Below are 15,305 nucleotides of genomic sequence, written 5' to 3'. Positions count from 1 at the left end.
GGAGGATGCACAATGGCAGAAGTGAAAAAACTAGCCTGCATCAATTCCCAAAGGACAAAAATGTAAGAAGGCCATGTATAAATCCCATTTGCCACGCAAGGACAAACCTCTCACAGGCTGACTGGAATGGTCCTTCAGGTGCAAAAACAGCACATTCGCAGCTCATGTGCTGGAAACATTTTGAAGAAAATTGTTTCACTCAAACAATTCCGATGCACCAGGCATTAGGAATAACGTACAAGCCAGTGTTGGAGCCAGATGCAGTTCCCACAATCTTTGGCCAAAAAGCAAACAAGACAAACGAGATAACAAGGTCAGTCGTCCGCAAAAGAGAAGTTCAAAGGGTAAGAAAACACTTTTTATGGCTTCCCTAACTTTTTATTAAGCGTGATACATTTTATGAAGCAGATACGTTATTTTGAGTTCCTTTGGGCATAAATGTAATAATTGTTGATGCAGCTAAGCAGCTTTATGTTTGTTGTATGATGGCTGTCTTGCTTTGATTTAGTCTCGTCTCGTCTCGTCTTCTTCCACTTATCCGGGACCGGGTCGCGGAGGCAGCAGTCTAAGCATGGAAGCCCAAACTTCCCTTTCCCCAGACACCTCGGCCAGCTCCTCGGGAAGAACACAGAGGCGTTCCCAGGCCAGCCGAGAGACATAGTCCCTCCAGCATGTCCTGGGTCTTCCCCGGGGCCTCCTCCCGGGGGGACATGCCTGGAACACCTCCCCAGGGAGGCGTCCAGGAGGCATCCGAAAAAGATGCCCGAGCCACCTCAGCTGGTTCCTCTCGATGTGGAGAAGCAGCGGCTCTACTCCAAGCTCCTCCTGAGTGACTGTGCTTCTCACCCTATCTCTAAGGGAGCACCCAGCCACCCTGCGAAGGAAACTCATTTCAGCCGCTTGTATCCGCGATCTTGTTCTTTCTGTCATTACCCAAAGCTCATGATCATAGGTGAGAGTCGGAACGTAGATCGACCGGTAAATTGAGAGCTTTGCCTTTTGGCTCAACTCCTTCTTCACCACGACGGACCGGTAACGCGACCGCATCACTGCAGAGGCTGCACCGATCCGCCTGTCGATCTCACGCTCCATCCTTCCCTCACTCGTGAACAAGATCCCGAGATACTTAAACTCCTCCACTTGAGGCAGGACTTCTCCACCAACCTGGAGAGGGCAAGCCATCCTTTTCCGGTCGAGAACCATGGCCTCGGATTTGGAGGTGCTGATTCTCATCCCAGCCGCTTCACACTCGACTGCAAACTGCCCCAGTGCATGCTGAAGGTCCTGGTTTGAAGAAGCCAACAGGACAACATCATCCACAAAAAGCAGAGATGAAATCCTGTGGTTCCCAAACAGGATTCCTTCCGGCCCCTGGCTGCGCCTAGAAATTCTGTCCATAAAAATTATGAACAGAACCGGTGACAAAGGGCAGCCCTGCCAGAGTCCAACATGCACTGGGAACAGGTCTGACTTACTGCTGGCAATGCGAACCAGACTCCTGCTCCGTTCGTACAGGGACCAGACAGCCCTTAGCAAAGAGCCCCGAACCCCATACTCCCGAAGCACCCCCCACAGAATACCACGGGGGACACGGTCGAATGCCTTCTCCAGATCCACAAAGCACATGTGGACTGGTTGGGCAAACTCCCATGAACCCTCGAGCACCCTATGAAGGGTATAGAGCTGGTCCAGTGTTCCGCGACCAGGACAAAAACCGCATTGTTCCTCCTGGATCCAAGGTTCTACTATTGGTCAAATTCTCCTCTCCAGTACCCTGGAGTAAACTTTCCCTGGGAGGCTGAGAAGTGTGATTCCCCTATAATTGGAGCACACTCTCCGGTCCCCTTTCTTAAAAAGAGGGACCACCACCCCAGTCTGCCACTCCAGAGGCACTGTCCCCGACCGCCACGCGATGTTGCAGAGGTGTGTCAACCAAGACAGCCCCACAACATCCAGAGACTTGAGATACTCAGGGCGGATCTCATCCACCCCCGGTGCCTTGCCACCGATGAGCTTGCAAACCACCTCAGTGACTTCGGCTTGGGTAATGGACGAGTCCACCTCTGAGTCATCAGCCTCAGTCTCCTCAGTGGAAGACATGATGGTGGGATTGAGGAGATCCTCAAAGTATTCCTTCCACCACCCGACAATGTCCCCAGTCGAGGTCAACAGCTCCCCACCCGCACTGTAAACAGTGTTGGCAGAGTACTGCTTCCCCCTCCTGAGGTGCCGGACGGTTTGCCAGAATTTCTTCGAGGCCGACCGATAGTCCTTCTCCATGGCCTCCCCGAACTCCTCCCAGTTCCGAGTTTTTGCCTCCACAACTGCCCGAGCTGCAGCACGCCTGGCCTGCCGATACCCGTCAGCTGCCTCAGGAGTCCCGGAGGTCAACATGGCCCGATAGGACTCCTTCTTCAGCTTGACGGCATCCCTTACTTCCGGTGTCCACCACCGGGTTCGGGGATTGCCGCTACGACAGGCACCGGAGACCTTGCGGCCACAGCTCCGAACAGCTGCGTCCACAATGGAGGTAGAGAACATGGTCCACTCAGACTCAATGTCCCCCACCTCCCTCGGAAGCTGGGAAAAGCTCTCCCGGAGGTGGGAGTTAAAGACCTCCCCAACAGAGTGCTCGGCCAGACGTTCCCAGCAGACCCTCACCATACGTTTGGGCCTGCCAGGTCTGTCCAGCTTCCTCCTCCGCCAGCGGATCCAACTCACCACCAGGTGGTGATCAGTTGACAGCTCAGCCCCTCTCTTCACCCAAGTGTCCAAGACATAGGGCCGGAGATCAGATGAAACGACTACAAAGTCGATCATCGACCTCCGACCTAAGGTGTCCTGGTGCCACGTGCACTTATGGACACCCCTATGCTCGAATATGGTGTTTGTTATGGACAAACCGTGACTAGCACAGAAGTCCAATAACAAAACACCACTCGGGTTCAGATCGGGGAGGCTGTTCCTCCCAACCACACCCCTCCAGGTGTCACTGTCATCGCCCACGTGAGCATTGAAGTCCCCCAGTAGCACAATGGAGTCCCCCATCTGAGCACCCCTCAGTACCTCTCCCAGGGACTCCAAGAAGGCTGGATACTCTATACTGCTATTTGGCCCGTAGGCACAAACAACAGCAAGAGCCCTCTCCCCAATCCGAAGGCGCAGAGAGGCGACCCTCTCGTTCACTGGGGTAAACTCCAACACATGGCGGCTGAGCTGGGGAGCTATAAGCAAGCCCACACCAGCCCGCCGCCACTCACCACAGGCGACTCCAGAGAAGTGGAGAGTCCAGCCCCTCTCGAGGAGCTGGGTTCCAGAGCCCAAGCTGTGCATGGAGGTGAGCCCAACTATCTCTAGCCAGTACCTCTCAACCTCCCGCACAAGCTCAGGCTCCTTCCCCCCCAGCGAAGTGACATTCCATGTCCCAACAGCCAGCCGCTGTGTCTGGGGATCAGGTCGTCGAGGCCCCTGCCTTCGACTGCCACCCAATCCACACTGCACCAAACCCCTACTGCTACCTCTGTGGGTGGTGAACCCACAGGAGGTCGGGCCCACGTCACCTCTTCGGGCTGAGCCCGGCCGGGCCCCATGGGCAAAGGCCCAGCCACCAAGCGCTCGCATACGAGCCCCAACCCCAGGCCTGGCTCCAGGGTGGGGCCCTGGCTGTGTCCTACTGGGCGACGTCATGGTCCTGGATTTTTTCTCCATAGTAGGTTTTTGGTGAACTGCTCTTGGTCTGGCCTGTCACCTAGGACCTGTCTGCCTTGGGAAACCCTAACAGGGGCATAATGCCCCCGACAACATAGCTCCTAGGATCATTCAAGCACACAAACCCCTCCACCACAATAAGGTGGCAGTTCTAGGAGGGGGCTTTGATTTAGTGTTGTCAAAAAAAAAAAAAAAAAAGCCTCAGTAATGACTAACTAAAAAAAAAATTATAAATATTGTTCACTTGTGTGTAACTACATTAGTAATCGTAGAAAAAAAATATAAAAAAAAACCATCCTGTCTGTTGAAGACTGTGATTTGTATAAAGCCTAGACCTAGGTGACAGAATACCGGTATATGGTCTTCCAGTTAGAATTAAATGACTATGCTTATTTCAGTATGATAGACATCTAACATTTCCATTAATTTGTTGCTTTAAATACATCATAAATATTTTCTAATAATTATTGGGAATATACTAACAACAGCTCATACCATTAATGAGCAACTTTATTGAGAATATATTAAGAAAAACTCTTACCAGTCATTTCAACCCAGTTGCTGGTGCTGCGATTCCAACCCGTCATTCCCAGGGGACTTTTCTGTGTTCCTTTCTTCTGTAGGAATTGCACACGGCTCAAATTGATATGATAATGCTTGTGTATCATGATCATCGTCGCTATTCGTGTCATTATCCAAAATACTTGAGGAAATCAGTGAAGAAATGTCACTGGCACTATTGTCCATTTTGTCGAATATGGCCGTGTACTGCAAGTGATGTCACGCCTTATAGAAACCATTCGGAAAGCAGCTCGGGTGTTTGCGGCAATATTTCCGTCTTTTTCTGTACAAGTGTGATATAACGCATTGTTTCAGCCTCATTTTACAGGTAAAGAGTTCGGGTTTGTTCGTAAGTCAGGGTTGCACCTCATTAATACACTATTTCAGATGTATAGTGAAACAAATTGACATTGTCACCTTAGTAGACCTTTAAGGGTCACCACAGCAGATCTGCTCCACATATTTGATTTGGCATACCTTTTACACCATGCTCTTCCTAACGCAACCCTCCTCAACCTATCTGGGCTTGGGACTGGCACTAAGTATGCACTGGCTGGGCATTTCACCTAATCTGCATGTCTTTGGATGGTGGAGGAAACCGGAGCACCCGGAGGAAACTCATGCAGACATGGGGAGAACATGCAAACTCCACATGCATGCAGAAAGGCCCCCGTCAGCCATGAGGTTCAAATCCAGAATCTTCTTACTGTGAGGTGACAGTGCTAACCACTGTGCCACCATGATCAAGAGACCTAAGATTATAAAAAGTCATAGTGTGTTTGATAACGGGGGGGAGTAAAATTAATGTGCATAGAGATAATTTTGTGATCAGAGAGCCTTATGTCAGTGCCAGTTATTTTGTTGACGGATAGGCTGTTAGAACACACCAGCCCAAGGACATGTCCATGGTTGTGAGTAGGGAAGTCAATGAGTTGTGTGTAACCAAGACAGCACAACAGGGCAGCAAATTCATTATTCTGGTCACAGGTGTCAGAGTCAATGTGGATGTTGAAGTCACCCAGTAAGAGTGAAACCAGACAGAGGGGGCTGAGAGAGGTGATGACTTCAGAGAACTCAGTAAGGAACACAGGATTGAGTTTGGGAGGGAGGTAGATTACAATAATTTACCCTGGCTTTGGGGAGAGCAGTTTCACTACCGGACATTCAAAAGATGAAGGATTTTCAATGGAAATTTGTTTGAATTTAAAATCACATCTATGGATGATATCACCCCCCACGGCTGCAGAGGCAGGGCTGGTCAATGTATGCATAACCAGAAGGAGAGGCTTCATTGAATTGGTAGTATTCACTGTGTCACTGCCAAGTCTCAATCAAACATAAAGTCAATGTTACTGTCAGAGATGTATGCAGTAATTGACAGTACCTTGTTATTAATTGAATGGATATTGTAGAGGGCAGTTTTAATCATTGAGACAGGCGGGGTGAGATTTGCAATTTCTTTTGAAAGGGGACAGAAATTGGAAAAATTCACACCCCTTTTGTTAGTTTATCAATGACATTTAGACCAGAGAGAAGGAATTTAGTTGGCTCCACGAGGTTTATAAGAGAATCCACAATGGATATAGGCTGATGGTTTGATGCTGACAGAGCAAGGTGTCAGCATCAAACGTCAAAGGATATAGGCATTAGGTCTGATGCTGACAGAGCAAGGTGTGTTGATAATACGGGCATCCGGTCTGACATTATGATTTAGGCTGAGTAGTGCAGCACTAGAATACCTAATCGCTGTCAGTGATTAACAGTGGAGATCAGGGGAGGGAGGAATTAATATCCAACTTCTGTCAAAAGGGGATATGGTAGATAAAATCCAGGTGATGAGAAGAGTGCTTAAAATCAAAGTAGTCCAATATCACTAGTAATTACAATGGAGATCGTCACACAGAGTCGTGGTCTTCTTGCAGGCAGAGCTGATGATAGAGGCACTGAGCAAGTGAGGCTGGCCATGTAGGCTGTGCGGTTAGATCAAACAGAGCTCAAAATTGGACTAACATTCTGTATAAAGAAAGTAAATGACTCAAGCAAAGTGTTTGTATAGTAGGTCTGAGTTTAGAAAAATAGAAAAAAAAATAATAAAACACGAGCTACTACATCTAGGAATATTAAAACGGACATGTTGGAGTCAAACAGCTGGTCATGGCCCTGTTTGCACTCCTCAACACGTGTGCCAAGTTTTATGTTAATGTAAAACAAACTTAATACGCAGAGAAAACACTGGCAGAGCAGAGGCAGCCTTAACACACCAGCGTACTCCCACATCTGGGTACATGTCAACATGTCTCACCATCTTTAGTCAGCATGATACATCAGTTTCAAACTTGGTTTATCTTCTCAGAGTGTCTTTAAGATCTGAACTTATGCTGACTGATAAAATGTTAGATTATTCTTAAATCTAATTTGCATATTGTTTCCTCCCCCTTATTTAACTAGCTGGATAAAAACAGATTTATGTTTTCATAAATCATTTTTACGAGTATTTATACAAGAAATTCAGTAAATCATCTTCAAATCAGAACATGTGGGATGAGTTACTGCACTTTTATATTTGGATATAGTTCACTGTGAAGTTTAAATAGCCTGTCTACTTTTAGTTACACGCTTTTGTGACAATTTATATTATGAATGAATTTAACTATGGAATGATTGAATATAAAGAAAGAAAACTAACACAAGTCCCTAAATTAAGATTAATACCAGTCTAAAAGTGTATAAAAGGAGCATGGGAAATGGCTCGGACCTTCTGCTTCCTGTTTTGCCACTATAGCATGGAGGAGGGTGAGAAAGATTTCTGGTCAAGAGTTGCAAATACACTGCTTTAAATAATAATAATAATAAATCCATGCATGATGCTCTTGGTGTCCATGATCACCTCTGTCCTGTCAGTTTTCCTCTCTGTTTTCATGTCAAAACTTCTTTTTTCCCCCCACCTCACTCACTTCACATCTAATTCACCCTTTCCAGAATTTGGCTCCATATTTTAAGTTTTTGAGGTGCTGTTATGCTGTTTATAAACATGTCAAAAATAATGTTAAATTCTACCTTAAGTCTTTTTTCCCCCATTCACTTGTCTTTTCAGCTGTGTGAGCTTTGCCTGCCATGAGATGTTGTGCGGATCACCAAATGCAAATCAGCCGTGCCATGCATACTGCTTGTAAATGTATATTTTTATTTTAAATTCAGTTTGGCTTATGCAAAATTTACACCTGGCTTTGCAAAAATGATAACTAAGGTTTGTTTGTAAATCACCTGAATAACCTGAATAACCCTACTGTCACTAATTCTCCCTTTGCATTGCGGTGCCCATGGCAAAAAGTAACATGTGCTTATGTGCTCCAGTACCTGTTCCATCATTTGCTTATTACCTGCATCTGTTTTGTATAAATTCTTGATTAGTTTGCCCATTTATACCCTGTTGTGTCTGTGAAACTTTGCAAAGGCTTATCATGTTTGGTATGTTAAGTCTAAGCCTTTCTTTCCATGTTTTTGTTCTATATATGGTCTCTATTTATGAGTAAAAATCATCTTTGCATGTTTGTTTTTAAATATGATTATGAATCACCGTATGTTAAGCCTGTCTGCCTGTCTTTTCACTCCTGCCCTGATGTTTCATCATGCTCTCTAACCTGCACTTAAGAAACAGAATTCACTCTCTTGAACTGGACATCACATCCACTGCACAAATCATGCCATTGCACCCACAAATTGTCACCTATTATTTTGGATCTGAGTATATCAAGGCCTCCAGCATTCCCAAGTTTAAGTTTTTCTCTAGTTTTGACTGTCTTGTGCATGAGAATGAACAAAAAAACTAACTAGTTTACTTAATCAGTGCAGCTCAAGCTTTAATGCATGCAGTTTGGCCAGGTTGCTTCTCACCTTCATTTGAAAGGAAGATTAGAATTTATCAAGATTGGACACTAGAGAGACTGAAACAGATGTTAGTTCAATCCAGTATTCCCTAATTAGAGTTTAATCTGACATGAAGAGGAATATTTAAGCAAACAGATGGTTTGCACGTGTCCTCTGTGTTTTTATGACATGACCTTGAGTGTGATCTCTTTCTTCATCTGTATAAGTTTTCATCATGCTTTTTAATCAGTAATAGGAACTGGAGAAGAAAGAACAAATTCAATCATTTAAAATTCAGAAGAAAAAAGTTTCATAGATAGATAGATCTACATACTTTCATCATTTATTCATACTTATGCTTCACATTTCTCATTATATACTGCAGTGTATCATCTAATTAAACATGCACACAAACCAAGACAAACACACTCTCCTCACACAAATTCACTCAAGGATTCCATAATTCAGCCAAATAACCATTGACTGACAAAATTAAACATGAAATATAATCATATCCAGAGTGAATTTGAGAAGATTCTTTAAGGCTTTTTTTTTTGTGTGTGTGTGTGTGTGTAGTGAACAGATGTTCAGGAACAGAAGCAAACACATGTTCCAGCTGCTACACAAATCCCACTATGACAAACTTTTAACTGTGTCCAATTCACTCTCTTGACTTGCAGTCAGTGTCTTTAACACTCGGGCATGTTAAATAAACATGAAGAAATTAATTAATTTAAAGTAAACGTCCCATATACAGTCAGATTTAGTTTAGGTGTATTAGTATTTTGTTTATTACAAAGCATTAAGTGTGAAGAGGATTGAAGGTTGGGTGTGGAATTGAGTTTAAGGAATAAAACACCATGGAGCATTATATTATGGGAAAATAGACTCTCCTCTGGTGACCCATTAGGCTCACTGCTGGGCCCTCTTCTCTTCTCCTTTCCTTCTATATTCACTCTCTTGGTTATTTTCTTGGTCCTTCTTGCTTCACATTTCTGAACTGACTCACTCATGCTGGTTCCTCATCTACAACATTAAGAGGACCCAGCCACTCAGGTCCTTTTTCAGTCCCTTTTCATTTTGCAGTAGACTGAACTACTACAACTCTCTGCAACTCCTGGTACGTCTGCACACCATCTGACCTCTGTAAATAATCCAGAATGCACCTACACAACTTATTTTCAACCTGCCTAAATTCTTCCACACTACCCCATTTCTACAACCCTGATTCCAAAAAAGTTGGGACAAAGTACATATTGTAAATAAAAACGGAATACAATGATGTAGAAGTTTCAAAATTCCATATTTTATTCAGAATAGAACATAGATGACATATCAAATGTTTAAACTGAGAAAATGTATCATTTAAAGAGAAAAATTAGGTGATTTTAAATTTCATGACAACAACACATCTCAAAAAAGTTGGGACAAGGCCATGTTTACCACTGTGAGACATCCCCTTTTCTCTTTACAATAATCTGTAAACGTCTGGGGACTGAGGAGACAAGTTGCTCAAGTTTAGGGATAGGAATGTTAACCCATTCTTGTCTAATGTAGGATTCTAGTTGCTCAACTGTCTTAGGTCTTTTTTTGTCGTATCTTCCGTTTTATGATGCACCAAATGTTTTCTATGGGTGAAAGATTTGGACTGCAGGCTGGCCAGTTCAGTACCCAGACCCTTCTTCTACGCAGCCATGATGCTGTAATTGATGCAGTGTGGTTTGGCATTGTCATGTTGGAAAATGCAAGGTCTTGCCTGAAAGAGACGTCGTCTGGATGGGAGCATATGTTGCTCTAGAACCTGGATATACCTTTCAGCATTGATGGTGTCTTTCCAGATGTGTAAGCTGCCCATGCCACACGCACTAATGCAACCCCATACCATCAGAGATGCAGGCTTCTGAACTGAGCGCTGATAACAACTTGGGTCGTCCTTCTCCTCTTTAGTCCGAATGACACGGAGTCCCTGATTTCCATAAAGAACTTCAAATTTTGATTCGTCTGACCACAGAACAGTTTTCCATTTTGCCACAGTCCATTTTAAATGAGCCTTGGCCCAGAGAAGACGTCTGCGCTTCTGGATCATGTTTAGATACGGCTTCTTCTTTGAACTATAGAGTTTTAGCTGGCAACGGCGGATGGCACGGTGAATTGTGTTCACAGATAATGCTCTCTGGAAATATTCCTGAGCCCATTTTGTGATTTCCAATACAGAAGCATGCATGTATATGATGCAGTGCTGTCTAAGAGCCCGAAGATCATGGGCACCCAGTATGGTTTTCTGGCCATGACCCTTACGCACAGAGATTCTTCCAGATTCTCTGAATCTTTTGATGATATTATGCACTGTAGATGATGATATGTTCAAACTCTTTGCAATTTTACACTGTCAAACTCCTTTCTGATATTGCTCCACTATTTGTCGGCGCAGAATTAGGGGGATTGGTGATCCTCTTCCCATCTTTACTTCTGAGAGCCGCTGCCACTCCAAGATGCTCTTTTTATACCCAGTCATGTTAATGACCTATTGCCAATTGACCTAATGAGTTGCAATTTGGTCCTCCAGCTGTTCCTTTTTTGTACCTTTAACTTTTCCAGCCTCTTATTGCCCCTGTCCCAACTTTTTTGAGATGTGTTGCTGTCATGAAATTTCAAATGAGCCAATATTTGGCATAAAATTTCAAAATGTCTCACTTTTGACATTTGATATGTTGTCTATGTTCTATTATGAATACAATATCAGTTTTTGAGATTTGTAAATTATTGCATTCCATTTTTAATTACAATTTGTACTTTGTCCCAACTTTTTTGGAATCTGGGTTGTACTATCACTCCTCTGGCTTCCTCTAGCTACCCCCATCAGATTCAAAACACTGATGCTTGCCTACCAAGCAAAAATGGACCAACGCCCAACTTTTATCACACCCCACACTGTGCCGCACTTCCTTCAATCCTCTGGCACTGCTCAATCGGACCCACCATCTTCAGGTTACAAGGGAGACGTTCATCAAAGCTCTTGTCTGTCCTGGCAGCTAGGTGGTGGAATGAGCTTCACCTGGCAGTTCAAACAGCTATTTTTAGCTATGTGGATGTCTTTTGTAATAGAGAACTTCTGAGCACTTCTGTAAATTGCTCTGGAGAAGTCCACATGTCATAAATGTAAGTGTAAACATGTTGGCAGGTTCCAATATTTGGAACTGAGTCTGTAATGTCCTGATATTTACACCTCAAGACCTGAGTTTAGTAAGCTAGCAACATTTAAGAACCTGCTGTGTTGTTTTTTTCTTTGTTTGTGTGTGTGTGTGTGTGTGTGTGTGGTGAAGTGAACAGATGTTCAGAAACAGAAGCGAACACATGTTCCAGCCGCTAGACAAATCCCACAGCTACAAATTTTTAACTGTATTTCATTCACTCCATCAACCTGCAGTTACAGAACGCAGTGTCTTTAACACTGAGCCACTTTAAATAAGCATGAATAAATAAATTAATTTCAAGAAAAAGGCCCATTCATTGACAAATGTATGTTGGTTTTATTATTATTATTATTATTATTATTGGCGGCACGGTGGTGTAGTGGTTAGCGCTGTCACCTCACAGCAAGAAGGTCCTGGGTTCGAACCCCGGGTCCGGCGAGGGCCTTTCTGTGTGGAGTTTGCATGTTCTCCCCGTGTCCGCGTGGGTTTCCTCCGGGTGCTCCGGTTTCCCCCACAGTCCAAAGACATGCAGGTTAGGTTAACTGGTGACTCTAAATTGACTGTAGGTGTGAATGTGAGTGTGAATGGTTGTCTGTGTCTATGTGTCAGCCCTGTGATGACCTGGCGACTTGTCCAGGGTGTACCCCGCCTTTCGCCCGTAGTCAGCTGGGATAGGCTCCAGCTTGCCTGCGACCCTGTAGAAGGATAAAGCGGCTAGAGATAATGAGATGAGATGAGATTATTATTATTATTATTATTATTAAATAAAAATGAGTGTGTAGAAGTCTGAAGGTTGTATGTGGAACTGAATTAGATGATTCACAATGTGAGGAATAAAACACCATGGAATGTACTATTATGGGAACCTTATCAACAAAGGGTGGTTTAATAAGCTATCAACATTTAGGAACATGTTGTCAGTCCTCACATTGTTCCTGGTGGTCAAAACTAGGTGGAGACATTCCTCTGGAACACTGCTTTATCTGAGCTTCAATGAGTGGACTCACCTGGTGGTCACATAACTCATTTGCTAGCTATTTAAACTGAGCTGACACTGGCCTCAGTACTCAGTCATGATCTTCTTGTGTGTTGCCAAGCTCTTGTGATGGATTCTACTTAGCCAATCTTCCTTGTGTGTTTTATTCCTCCTTCCTTACTCTTTGTAAGTGGACTTCCTTCTCTCTTTGCGGAGATTTCTCTCATGGACTGTATTCTCTGGACCCTCTCTGTTTTATAGATTACCTGGAAAGCCCTGGACCATTTATGTTTATGAATCGAACTCTCTTGTTTGGCAACTGTCTCTACTTTTGGATTCTCTTGAGTTATTTCTTCCCTGTGATGTTTGAACTTTGTAAACGCTGAACATTAAGCCTAGCCTCTTGTGAATTGCCTTCTTATTGGATTAAAAGACTGAATCATCTGACTAATCGGTTTCTTTGTCTGTGCTCAAAACCACATCTTGGCACATGCTGTAAATTTTTTTTTTTCTTATTCATGTGGACATTTCATCTTCCACCGCTCTTTCTCCCCCGTTTCCCACCAGTAGCATAGTTTCCACTGGTACCCTGCTGGGAAACAGTTTCAGTGGCAGCCATTGTTAACCCAGGCCTTGACCGATCCAGGATGAAAGTCCTCTTCAGCATATGCATAGTTGATTTGTAATGAGTTTTATGCCAGATGACCTTCTTGGCCCAACCTTCTTGACCCTTGTGCACCTCAGTGGCTGGATTGTGAACATGTCACTGCCAGGTAGAAGGAAAAGAGGAAGACCAAAGATGAGATTTATGGATATGATGAAGGAGGACCTGTGGACAGTTGGTTGGTGTGACAGAAGAAGATATGGAGGACAAGAGGAGATGGAAGGACATTATCTGCTGTGGCAACCCCTAATGGGAACAGCTGAAAGAAGATGTGGACATTTCTTCATGGATTGAAATAAACATTTATCAGTACAGTTTCATTAACATGAATGGGAACATTAATGTAAACTGTTTCCATGCTTGGTATAATCAAACAAGTGCTGATATTTTGATAGAATTGGTCATTTTTTGGCATGAGCCCTCCCTTGTTCTGAGTGCTACATGCTACCGCATGAACTGTGGTGCACCTCGTGTACATAGCATGGAAGCTTCCAGGTTCCATAACATCCTAGGTTCTCAGAATTTCTGCACTACAGCTTCCATACTGCATCACATTTCCCAGTAACCCTTGCACTTGATCACATGCCCTTAATTATTATACACTCCTGCTTTCACTTGGGACTCTGGTTGCCTGCTGTATTACCTCCACCAGCTTTGTTGGAGGTTATGTTTGTACCTCTGTTTTGTTTGTCTGTTCCCAACATAACTTAAAAAGTAGTGAATGGATTTTGATGAAAGTTTGAGCCCAGGAACAATTGATTAGATTTTGATGCAAGTCCAGATATGTATGTAAACATAAACATTTGGATATTCTAATATGTGGCTTGGCAGAATATGCACTCTATCAAGTGCCCTTCTAGTTTAAGTCCCTGTTTCTGGTTGTTTTGTCTTGTGTTTTGTTTTTCTTGTTCTTCATCCTCATGTTTTGATGTTTCTTCTTTTTAAATAAACTCTGCACCTTAGAAGTTTTAAAATCTGTAAACCATCTCCATATTTTAAAAGGCCAATTTATATTTTATCCTTCCCAGTGCTCTAATTTATTTTTCTTTGCATGACTTCTTCCTGGTATAGCATTTTTCTTCTTATTCCCTGGAGGACTTCATCTCTCATAAGCATTATTACTGCTTTTTATCACTGCTGGCAGCTGCATAGACTTGTTTGAATGTTTCATTCTGAATGATGACCTCATCCAGCTTGTACAATCGGGAAAAGTTCAAACGTTACAAGGGGGAGAAATTGACTTTAACTGCAGTAATGAATCCTGCACCATTAAGACAAGAATCTGAGATTCTGTTCTTTAAGTCATTTAGAAATATGACTCATTGATCAAATAGTAGAAGCAGCAGATTGAAAAATACTGTAATTGTATTCCATAACCATTTGTTTGTTTGTTTTTGTAAAAAATTGCAAAGAAAACCTGAGTATCAATTGCATTGATTATTAAAAGGTATTCATTGAAAAAAAAATAAAAGTCCAAATGCTGCTGCTTCTAACTTCTGGGTTGATTTTTTTCCCTCTTTCCACAATCACATTTCACATCCCAGCCAATTATCACCTTATAACATATGGTAACAAAGATTAGCAGGCAATGGATGGGGAGAATTCTGATCAGATGAAAAAGGAAGACGTGCTTGGTCCCTCTCTCACTTTGTCTCTCTTGCTCTGTTCTTGCATTTGGCTTGAAGTTCATTTTTTTTTCTATTAAAATATCACACATCATGTATATGATGGAAGGATATGATATTCATTTGAGTGCATACTTACATTGAGACTGATAAGTGTCATTGTGGCAGTTCGTAGGACGGGGAGGAGCACAGAAAGACGGCAGGCCAGAATAAAGTTCGATCACTGTTTATTTTTGCTCTTTTCAGATGCAAACGACACTCTCAGCCATGCATGCACGCACACAAGTCATCTGGCTGGGGAGAGAGAGCCCCTTCCTCTGCTCTCTCTCTCTCTTTATAGGGCGCGGTCACTGGGAAGACACAACGGCGCTTGGCCACACCCCCGCTGCCACAGTCATATCCATTGAATAATGAGGACTGAAAGGCACCTTCATTTACTGATGTGGGAACTGTAGTTATTTGCTGATGTACTTCAGGAACAAAGTCAAAATAGATTTGATTTGAGAAGCACTTATCATCATCATCTTCTTCAAATGATGATGATAGTTTTGTTACTGTAAATTATGGCAAAAATAATATTTTTATTCATCTTCAGATGATAGTTTTGTTACTGTGAATTACGGCAAAAAAATTTGTCTTTTGTCGTTAATTTAATTATTGAGCTATTGATGTTGGTTGGTGATGAAACATTAATTAATTTATTAATGTTA

This window comes from Neoarius graeffei, chromosome 4 (assembly GCF_027579695.1).
Source record: "Neoarius graeffei isolate fNeoGra1 chromosome 4, fNeoGra1.pri, whole genome shotgun sequence".
Classification (NCBI taxonomy): Eukaryota; Metazoa; Chordata; class Actinopteri; order Siluriformes; family Ariidae; genus Neoarius; species Neoarius graeffei.
The sequence above is the reverse complement of the archived record's forward strand: the minus strand, read 5'-3'. Positions refer to the sequence as shown.